Below are 11,220 nucleotides of genomic sequence, written 5' to 3'. Positions count from 1 at the left end.
AACCTCCGGTGCCCAGCCAAAAGCCATTATGGGCTCTGGCATAGTTGACTAAGTTGTGCGAACTCTTACGGGGTGGACTAGCAGATGTAGGGGTTGTAGGTGGTACGGTCTACCCCACATGTAAGGTGCTAGCACTTCTGAAAGACTGTGTCTCGGTCATCCGTTTCTCAAACACCATGTAGTGCGAGAAACCAAACGGAGGCGATCGAGTCTTGTGGGGAAACGTGCGCAAACCTCTGCAGAGTGTACAAACTAATCATGATTAGCCGTGTCCCCGGTTATGGACATCTTGAGTATCTAGTACTTGAATATCATTGTGAATCTCAACATGTTACTTCTAATTAATGTTGTTGGATTTTAATTATCTTTAATTGGGATTGAGAATGCTGTCAACCATTCTCAATGTTTCACAACCACCATGATAGTTAAATAAATTTATTCCTTTGCAGTAGGGAAAAATTGGCTTTACGCAAAACTGTAACCATAGAGCTTTCCACCAGCCATATATGCATATAGTATAGCTATTTCATTCCATTACTCTCTATGTGTTACTTTGCCAGCATATTCCATGTGCTGACCCGTTTTCGGGCTGCAACGTTAATGTTGCAGACTTTTCAGACGACGATTGAGGTGCGTTTAGGTCGTGGCCCTATACTCAGTGATGCCGCTGGAGTTGATGGACCCATTTATCTTCCAAGTCTTCCGCTGTTATCTTTATTATATGGCCTTAAACCATATTCATTGTAATAAGTTCTTTTTGAGCCATCGATGTAATAAGTGTGTGATTGCAACTCTGCTATAAAACCTCGATGTACTGTGTGGTGTCAGCATTACTGATCCAGGGATGACACCGTAGCACAGTAGACGTGATCCATTCGGGTCAGGTCGCTACAGAGATGGTATCAGAGCACACGCTAACTGTAGGACACGACCACTAAGTTAAAGCCATAGATCATCATTCTCTTCTCATTTTCTACTCCTCATCTTTTCTACTCTATTAGGATGAAGGACGCGAAGATTAAGTACGCTCAACCGGATGAAGGCACACCTTTTGGATTTCACCTGAAGGAAGTAACCAAGTACCTGAACATTGGATTACCAAGCTTCACGGGAACCTTCAATGCCACTCTGCCTGAAGAGGAGCGCTGGAAGATTCAAGCTCACGTTTCGGGAAGGACATTCGCGCCAATCACGAAACCCATAGATAGTGTTTTCAATGCACCAACCTGGAGTCTGGGAAAGAGCATGGCAGCCCATATCATCATAGGACGCATTGGAGAAATTTATCAAGAAGACCTCAAGGACACTATCTACCAGATTTGCGGACGCCGAGATGAACAATGGGAGTTAGTCAGCACCAAGAAGGATAGATCCATTGCATCTTTCATCCAGGAGTTAAACCAGCACATTCGACGCCACGAGAACCAGATGTGCAATGACATGATAGAGTTGAAGAATGCGAAGGCAAGGATCATCGAGCTAGAAGGAGAACTGAAGTCTACACGCAAGGACTACATGGACGAGATCGTAGCTCTAGCAAGGCACAATAACGATCTTAAGCAGGAGATTGAAGAACTCCAGAGGAGGTTAGCCTCCCAGGAGGAAGACGAGTACGTCGCATGTCCGGACAACTACATCATCCTCGACGACACCGATTCGGATCCAAGTGAACCCGACTTCGAAGACGAAGCTAGAGCAGATATCATGGAGTCTTCCACCGGTTCAAATTTCTAGATGACCACCAGATAGTAGTCGTATTCCCCCATGTAAAACATTATAGTCGAGCACTTTTGCGATAGTTTTAGACCGTTTGTAAGCCCTTGTTTGATTGATTGAAGTGATTTTGTGTGCATTTGCCTCATGTGCATATGGGTAGTGTTTTCCCTTTAGACCCCCTCTATTCTTAATTCTCGTCTTTTCTAAACCCTCAGATGCCTCCAAGACATGACAATGGATTTCCACCAGAGCTCACTCAGTTGATCCAGCAGCAGAATCAATTGATGCAGATGTTAGTTCAGAACCAACAGAACAACAACAACAACCCACCACCACCACCACCTGTTGACCACTTAGCCCGTTTCCTTAGGCTGAATCCGCCGGTGTTTTCCAGTAGCACCGAGCCGATAGTAGCAGACGATTGGCTCCGTAAGATAGGAAGGGAGTTGACCACTGCAGGATGCACGGATGGTGAGAAAGTGAAGTTTGCCGCACACCAGCTTGACGGACCCGCGGCAGCATGGTGGGAGAATTTCACAGCCACTTACCCAGTTGACACTGTCACATGGGATCAGTTTCAGCAAGCTTTCCGCACTGCCCATGTTTCAGCAGGAGCTATGGCCATAAAGAAGCGTGAGTTTCGCAACTTACGCCAAGGAGGAAGGACTGTTGGCCAGTATGTGGAGGAGTTTAGTAAGCTAGCCCGTTATGCCCCAGATGACATTGCTACGGATGCAGCTAAGCAGGAGAAGTTTTTGGAAGGACTGAATGATGAACTAAGCATGCAGTTGATGGTAGCGAGTTTCAACAACTACCAGGAGTTGGTAGATCGTGCCATCATGATTGAAGGAAAGCAACAGCAGATTGAGATCCGTAAGAGGAAGTATGGACAGGGGAAGTATAACTCTGGAGCCCAGCAGAAGCCCCGTTTTACCCCTAAACCGGGATTTCAGTTTCAGCACACCCATGGAGGAGGTAGCTCGCACAACCATAATGGCCACAAGAATGGTAATGGGAATGGAGGAAGCAACGGCCAGAACCGTACCACCCCATCGACCCCAACCAAGAGAGACCTGAGCCAAGTCACCTATTTCAAGTGTTCGAAGACCGGACATTATGCCAATGAATGTCCTGAAGGCCAGAATGGAAATGGCAATGGAAGCTCTGGGAAGAAGCCGAACCCTTTCAATAGGGGACAGGTGAACCACGTTAATGTGGAGGAGGTTGAAGATCAGCCCGATGCAGTAATCGGTAAGTTTTTGGTTAAGTCATTTACTGCACTCGTTCTTTTTGACACTGGTGCATCGCATTCATACATATCAAGGGGATTCGTGGATAAGTATAACCTGCCAACCCAAGCCCTTAGGTCACCCATGTTAGTAAGCTCACCAGGAGCGGAGTTTAAGGCTAGACGATGGTGTGATCGGTTACCATTAAGGATTGGTAACTATGTGTTTCCCTCAGACCTAATAGTATTGGAATCTCAAGGATTGGATGTGATATTAGGCATGGATTGGTTATCAAAGTATGAAGGGAATATTAAGTGTGCTAGTAAGTCAATTTTGCTTACTACACCAGAAGGGAGAAGGATCAAGTATGTATCCCGGCATGTACCAAAAAGGACACAAGTGAATTGCCTAACAGGAGTTGTGCAAGAAGTACCAGTGGTAAAGGATTTTCCTGATGTATTTCCTGAGGAATTGCCAGGCATGCCACCGGATAGAGACATTGAGTTTTTGATTGAGCTATTGCCAGGTACAGGCCCAATATCGAAGCGACCGTACCGGATGCCAGCAAAGGATTTGGTGGAAACTAAGAATCAGATTAAGGAGTTATTGGATAAAGGTTACATTCGCCCAAGTTCTTCACCTTGGGGATCACCCGTACTTCTAGTGGAAAAGAAGGATGGATCATTAAGGATGGTTGTAGATTATCGGGGATTGAATGAAGTAACCATCAAGAATAAGTACCCACTGCCAATGATCAACGATCTGTTTGATCGATTGCAAGGAGCTAAAGTGTTTTCCAAGATCGATTTGCGATCAGGGTACCATCAATTGAAGATTCGAGAGCAGGACATACCTAAGACAGCATTCACCACAAGATATGGACTGTATGAGTATACCGTTATGTCATTTGGATTGACTAACGCACCTGCCTATTTTATGAACCTGATGAACAAAGTGTTTATGGAGTTTTTGGATAAGTTCGTCGTAGTGTTCATTGATGACATCCTAGTTTATTCAAAGAATGAAGAGGAGCATAAGGAACATTTGCGTTTGGTTTTGGAGAAACTAAGGGAACATCAGTTATACGCCAAATTCAGCAAATGTGAGTTTTGGTTGAAGGAAGTTGGATTCCTCGGACACGTTATATCCGGAGAAGGTATAGCAGTTGACCCCACAAAGGTTGAGACCGTAACCGAATGGGAAGCACCAACAACAGTTGGAGAGATTCGGAGTTTTCTTGGACTCGCAGGATACTACCGGAGATTCATTGAGAACTTTTCAAAGATTGCAAAGCCTATGACGGAGTTGTTGAAGAAGGATACTAAGTTCAAATGGACTGAGGAGTGTGAGGCTAGTTTTCAGGAGTTGAAGAAACGATTGGTTACCTCACCAGTGTTGATATTGCCAGATCAGACCAAGGATTATGAGGTGTATTGCGACGCTTCACGTCGAGGACTTGGAGCAGTGCTTATGCAGGAAGGAAGAGTTGTTTCGTATGCTTCACGACAACTGAAGCCTCATGAGTTGAATTATGCCACGCATGATTTGGAGTTAGCAGCCGTAGTGCATGCATTGAAGATGTGGAGACATTTCCTCATTGGAAATCATTGTGAGGTGTACACGGATCACAAGAGTTTGAAGTACATTTTCACGCAGAAGGAGTTGAACCTCCGACAAAGGAGATGGTTGGAGCTCATCAAGGATTATGACATGAGATTGCATTACCATCCCGGAAAGGCTAATGTAGTAGCTGACGCATTGAGCCGTAAGAGCCATGTCAATACCCTAGTGACGGGGAAAATACCAAAGGAGTTAGCAGAAAACCTTCATGAACTAAGTTTAGAGATAGTTCTGAGAGGCTATGTAGCAGCATTGGAGATTAAGTCAACATTGATGGATAAGATCAGAGAAGCTCAGAAATCTGACAAAGAGATTGCTTCTATAAAGGAGAAACTTAGCAAAGGAAAAACAAAGGGATTTCGTGAGGATGAGCACGATACCCTATGGTTTGAGGACCGTGTTTATGTGCCCAATGACCCGGAGATCAGGAAGTTGATTTTGCAGGAGGCACATGATTCACCGTATTCGATTCACCCAGGGAATACCAAGATGTATTTGGATTTAAAGGAAACATTCTGGTGGACCGGAATGAAGAAGGATATTGCAGCGTATGTAGCAGTTTGTGACGTATGTCAGAGAGTAAAGGCGGAGCATCAGAAGCCAGCAGGATTATTACAACCATTGCCAATACCCGAATGGAAGTGGGATAAGATAGGCATGGATTTTATCACAGGACTACCCAGGACAAAGGCTGGATATGACTCGATATGGGTAGTGGTTGATCGTTTGACGAAGGTAGCACGTTTCATTCCAGTTAAGACCACTTACACCAGTGCTAAGTTGGCAAAGATATACATGACTAGAATCATTTGTTTGCATGGAGTTCCGAGAAGTATCGTATCAGATAGAGGAACCCAATTTACCTCAAAGTTTTGGAATCAGTTGCATGAAACTTTGGGAACCAGGCTAGAGTTCAGCACTGCTTTTCACCCGCAGACAGATGGACAGACCGAGAGAGTCAATCAGATTTTGGAAGATATGCTGAGAGCTTGTGAACTAGATTATGGATCTAGTTGGGACGATAACTTGCCGTATGCGGAGTTTTCTTATAACAACAGTTATCAAACCAGTTTGAAGATGGCACCTTTCGAAGCTTTATACGGAAGGAGGTGCAGGACACCGTTGTCATGGAACGAAGTTGGAGACCGTCAATTCTTTGGACCAGATTTGATTAAGGAGTCGGAACGGAAAGTTAAGTTGATTCGCGATAGGCTCAAGGTAGCCCAGTCCAGGCAGAAGAGCTACGCAGATTCTAAACGCAAGGAGATAGTTTACGAAACCGGGGACAGAGTTTATCTTCGAGTATCCCCACTTCGAGGAGTTAAGAGCTTTGGAGTTAAGGGAAAATTAGCACCGCATTTCGTTGGACCGTTTAAGATCGTGAAACGTATGGGAGAAGTCGCGTATAAGTTGGAATTACCAGAGGGACTGTCAGGAGTTCATGATGTATTCCATGTTCCTCGGCTGAAGAGATGTCACGCCGAGATGGCGGAGGTACCGCTAAGAGATACCGTTCCGCTTGAAGCGATTCAGTTGAAGGACGACTTAACATATGAGGAGAAGCCAGTCAAGATTCTTGATTATGCCAGCAGAGTTACCCGCAGCAAGGTTATCAAGTTTTGCAAAGTTCAGTGGAACCACCACTCAGAGGATGAAGCCACCTGGGAGAGAGAAGAAGATTTGCTCAAGGATCACCCTCACCTATTTTCTAGCCAACCCGAATCTCGAGGGTGAGATTCACCTTAAGGGGGGTAGGTTTGTAACATCCCAAATTTTCAATTTGGAATGTTATACACTAGATCGTCATGCATATCATATTTTTCTTGCATTTTGGTTGATCCTAGAAATTTCACGCAACTCAAGGACCTCCGGAGAGAGTTGGAGATTTCGTTATTTTCATATTTTGAGAGTTTCTCAAATTTTGAAAAAAAGGATCATTTGATTTATTTGTTTTATCTTCAATAAATTTTCCGGTGTCAAAATATATGAGAGAGGGAATAATATGACTTTCCCAAAATTTCGGAAAAATGAAGATTTAATAAATAGATCAATTTTTGTTTGCCGGAGTTTTATTTGCATTTTATTTGGATAGGGAAAAATGCGCGTTTTCGAAAATTGCATTTTAGGTCCGGAGAAAAGTTCATTTTGTTCGGCTCATTTTTAGGAGTCGGGAAAAATTTACTTTAGATTTTTCGGAGTTCGATTAGATCTCTTTTTGTTTTTTTGTTTTTTTCTTCTCTGCGCGGAAACTATTTATAAAAAAAACAAAAAAAAACTGGAGCAGGCCGGCCAGGCCAAGGCCCAGCCGGGCCGAAGGCCACCACGCCCCAGGCCACCGCGCGCCTAGCGCCAGGCGCCAGGGAGCCGGCCGCCGCCGCCTCTTGCTCTACGAATCCTTTTAGGATTCTAGGGTAGCCCTTGCCCCTTTTTCCTTTGTTTCGTTATTCCTAGTCCTACTCCGTTTATTCTTTCATTCTTTCCTATTCCTAGTCTAATTCCTTGCCCTCTACCCCAAGTAAACCCCTCCCTCCCCAATATAAATACCCAAGCACCCCCCCTCTAAATCATCAAACCCAAAGCCTAGAGCTCCACCACACCCCGTGCCGCGCCGCCCTAAGCCGCCGCCCACCCGCGCGCCGCCGCCGCACCTTGCCGCCGCCCCCACGCCCACGCCGCCGGAGCCCCTCACCGGAGACCTCGCCGAGGTTGCCCCGCGTACATCTCTTTTCTCGGATCGTTTTCTTCTAATCGTTCCGATTCTTTTCTTCTCTAAACCGTTCCGGTTTTCTAGATCGGTTTTTCGTTCGGTTTTTCTTCTCCGAAACCCTAGATCGGATTCGTTTTCTTCTCCGATTTAGTTGTCTTTGGACCGTTCGCCGGACCGTCTAACGAACGTGATCACCGGATTTTTCTAGGTTAACGATCCTCGTTTAACCGTTCTTCTTTCTTTTCGTCGGATTTATTCCGCGATCGTGATCTCAGATCCGATCTTCTTTCTAGTCTTTCTTTTCGCTCGTTTATCGGAATCAGGTGATTCAAGCGCCTGGAGTTTCGTCTCGAAACCGCCGTTCCGTCTAATCAACTTGAACAAGCTTTTTCCCCGATAAAAATTTGACCTAGTTTCAACTTGCTAGAACCGAGTTGTTTTCTTCCGCCGTTTGTTTTCCGTTTCTTTGTTCGGTTCGTTCTTTCTTTGCAACCGGAGTTCTTAAATTGAACTTTCTGGTTCGTTCTCTTGTTCGAGTTTTACCTATGCATTAGATGAGTACTTATTGTGTGCTTGTTTGTCTGCGATAGATTACCCGGATTGCGCCGCTTGTTACTTCGAAACCCTAGGACTCGCGGATCATCAGCAAGGCAAGTAACACTTTGATCATACCTTTTCTACAACCCAGTTTTATTGCATTAGATCAATCCTCTCACATTGCATGATTAGGATCTAATTAAATTGTGGGATGGGAAGTAGATGAGGTAGTACCTATTACCTGTATTACTATGAAACCTTTGGGAGTTACTTCTACGTTTGCTTATTATTATGCCATGCTATGCTAGTAGACGTGGATTGGGTGAGTGATATCCATGACAGATGTGAGTTGATAATTTTAATGGTTTATTTAAGGTGGCAACATAAACACACATCTGGGTGGATTGAGGCACCTGATGTCTATCAGGACTTGCCTGTTTTTTTTCGGACCGCCACCCAGGCTCAAAGGGATCATAAGATCTTTCATGCTAGAAACTTCCGTGTGCAGCCACAAGCCATTATGGGCTCTGGCATAGTTGACTAAGTTGTGCGAACTCTTACGGGGTGGACTAGCAGATGTAGGGGTTGTAGGTGGTACGGTCTACCCCACATGTAAGGTGCTAGCGCTTCTGAAAGACTGTGTCTCGGTCATCCGTTTCTCAAACACCATGTAGTGCGAGAAAACAAACGGAGGCGATCGAGTCTTGTGGGGAAACGTGCGCAAACCTCTGCAGAGTGTACAAACTAATCATGATTAGCCATGTCCCCGGTTATGGACAACTTGAGTATCTAGTACTTGAATATCATTGTGAATCTCAACATGTTACTTCTAATTAATGTTGTTGGATTTTAATTATCTTTAATTGGGATTGAGAATGCTGTCAACCATTCTCAATGTTTCATAACCACCATGATAGTTAAATAAATTTATTCCTTTGCAGTAGGGAAAAATTGGCTTTACGCAAAATTGTAACCATAGAGCTTTCCACCAGGCATATATGCATATAGTATAGCTATTTCATTCCATTACTCTCTATGTGTTACTTTGCCAGCATATTCCATGTGCTGACCCGTTTTCGGGCTGCAACGTTAATGTTGCAGACTTTTCAGACGACGATTGAGGTGCGTTTAGGTCGTGGCCCTATACTCAGTGATGCCGCTGGAGTTGATGGACCCATTTATCTTCCAAGTCTTCCGCTGTTATCTTTATTATATGGCCTTAAACCATATTCATTGTAATAAGTTCTTTTTGAGCCATCGATGTAATAAGTGTGTGATTGCAACTCTGCTATAAAACCTCGATGTACTGTGTGGTGTCAGCATTACTGATCCAGGGATGACACCGTAGCACAGTAGACGTGATCCATTCGGGTCAGGCGGGTCAGGACGCTACACGGATCATCAAAGTCGTCTCCACCAAATCGATAGTTATCATCTCATCCAAAGATCGGGACACCCTCGCCTCTATCACGTGGGGCCCACTAGGCACCAGGGTGCGGTAGAAGGCCCAAGCGCGCCCTAGTGGGTAGTGGGCACCGCTAGAAGCTTCTCCATTGCCATCCACCTCTATAAATACTCTAGAATCCCCAAAACCCGAGGGGAGTCGAGAGAATACAGTTTTCGCTGTGACAGGTTGCAGAACCAGGAGATCCAATCTAGAGGCCTTCTCCTGCACTCTGTCGGAGGGGTCAATGATCACGGAGTGGTTTTTCATCATCCTTGTTGCCCCTCCAATGATGCGTAAGTAGTTTACCACAGACCTATGGGTCCGTAGCTAGTAGCTAGATGGCTTCTTCTCTCTTTTTGATCTTCAATACAATGTTCTCCTCGATGTTCTTGGAAATCTATTTGACGTAATTACTTTTTGCGGTGTGTTTGTTGGGATCCGATGAATTGTGGGTTTATGATCAGTTCTATCCGTGAATATTATTTGAGTCTTTTTTGATCTCTTTTATTCATGATTGTTATAGCCACGTATTTCTTTTCCAAAGTTTTGGTTTGGTTTCACTAACTAGATTGATTCTTCTTGCCATGGGAAGAGGTGGTTTGTGATGGGTTCGAACTTGCGGTGCTCATTCTCAGTGACAGAAAGAGACATGACACACATGTATCGTAGCTATTAAGGATAAAAACATGGGGTCTATTCCTACATGAATAGATCTTGTCTACATCATGTCATCGTTCTTATTGCATTACTCCGTTTTTCCATGAACTTAATACACTAGATGCATGCTGGATAGCAGTCGATGTGTGGAGTAATAGTAGTAGACGCAGAATCGTTTCGGTCTTCTAATCTTCAACGTTATGACTATATACATGATCATTGCCTTTGATATCATCATAATTATTTGCTTTTCTATCAATTGCCCGACAGTAATTGTCTACCCACTGTATGCTATTTTCTCGAGAGAAGCCTCTAGTGAAAACTACGGCCCCTGGGTCTATTTTCCTATCTTATAAAACCAAAAATACCTTGTTGTGTTTTTCCTTTATTAATTTTATTTTGTGCTTTACTTAGATCTATTTATCAAATATCATACAATATAATAGATCTCAATACCGAGGAGGGATTGCAACCCCTCTTACGCGTTGGGTTGCAAGTTGTTGTTGTTTGTGTGTAGGTGATGTTTACATAGTGTTGCTTGGTTCTCCTACTGGATTGATAACCTTGGTTTCATAACTGAGGGAAATACTTACTGTCGTTGTGCTGCATCATCCTCTCCTCTTTGTGGAAATACCAACGCAGATACAAGCAATCAGTGCTCATGATTTAATCTATTAAATGCAATGTTATTGTTTGTCATGTTTGCTTTGCTTGCTGTGAGCTTGCGAGTACATTCAAAGTACTCACATGGCGTGTCATTCCAGATGTAGGAGAAGCCATGCAAGGATTTTATTTCGACCAGCACTTCGCATTCTAGGTCGTGTCCCAGCAGTGTCCTTGTGGAATGGAGTTCCGCTACCCCATTGTTCGACTGCCGAGTAGATGTTTCCACTATCATCAAGGCCCCTAAGTTATCTACTAAATAATGTACATAGTACAACCATCCTGTGTGTTCCGCCTGGCCTTGCTTTCTTATGTAATCATTGAACTTTGTATCCGCAAGAGATCAATAAAGCGATCATGTATGTACCAAGTTGTTGTGTGTTGCCAGAAAACTTGATCTCTAGGCTGGTAATGCAAGGTAAATCGATTGCTCTAAGCCAGGGTTCCACGGTAATGAGATTTTTGAGTCCCCATGGCTCACATATTACTACAACAATAGGTGCACGTACAAGTAAAGCAACGCTTTGGTGTGAGAGCGATGCATTTTTTCTTTTGGAGTTCTTCTGCTTCTTCTTCTTCGTCAATCATAGGATGGGTTCCTAGTTGGCAGCCTGGGATTAGCAGGGTGGATGTCATTCTTCTTT

The sequence above is a fragment of the Triticum urartu genome, chromosome 7, assembly GCF_003073215.2.
Source record: "Triticum urartu cultivar G1812 chromosome 7, Tu2.1, whole genome shotgun sequence".
In the NCBI taxonomy this organism is placed as follows: Eukaryota; Viridiplantae; Streptophyta; class Magnoliopsida; order Poales; family Poaceae; genus Triticum; species Triticum urartu.
The sequence above is the reverse complement of the archived record's forward strand: the minus strand, read 5'-3'. Positions refer to the sequence as shown.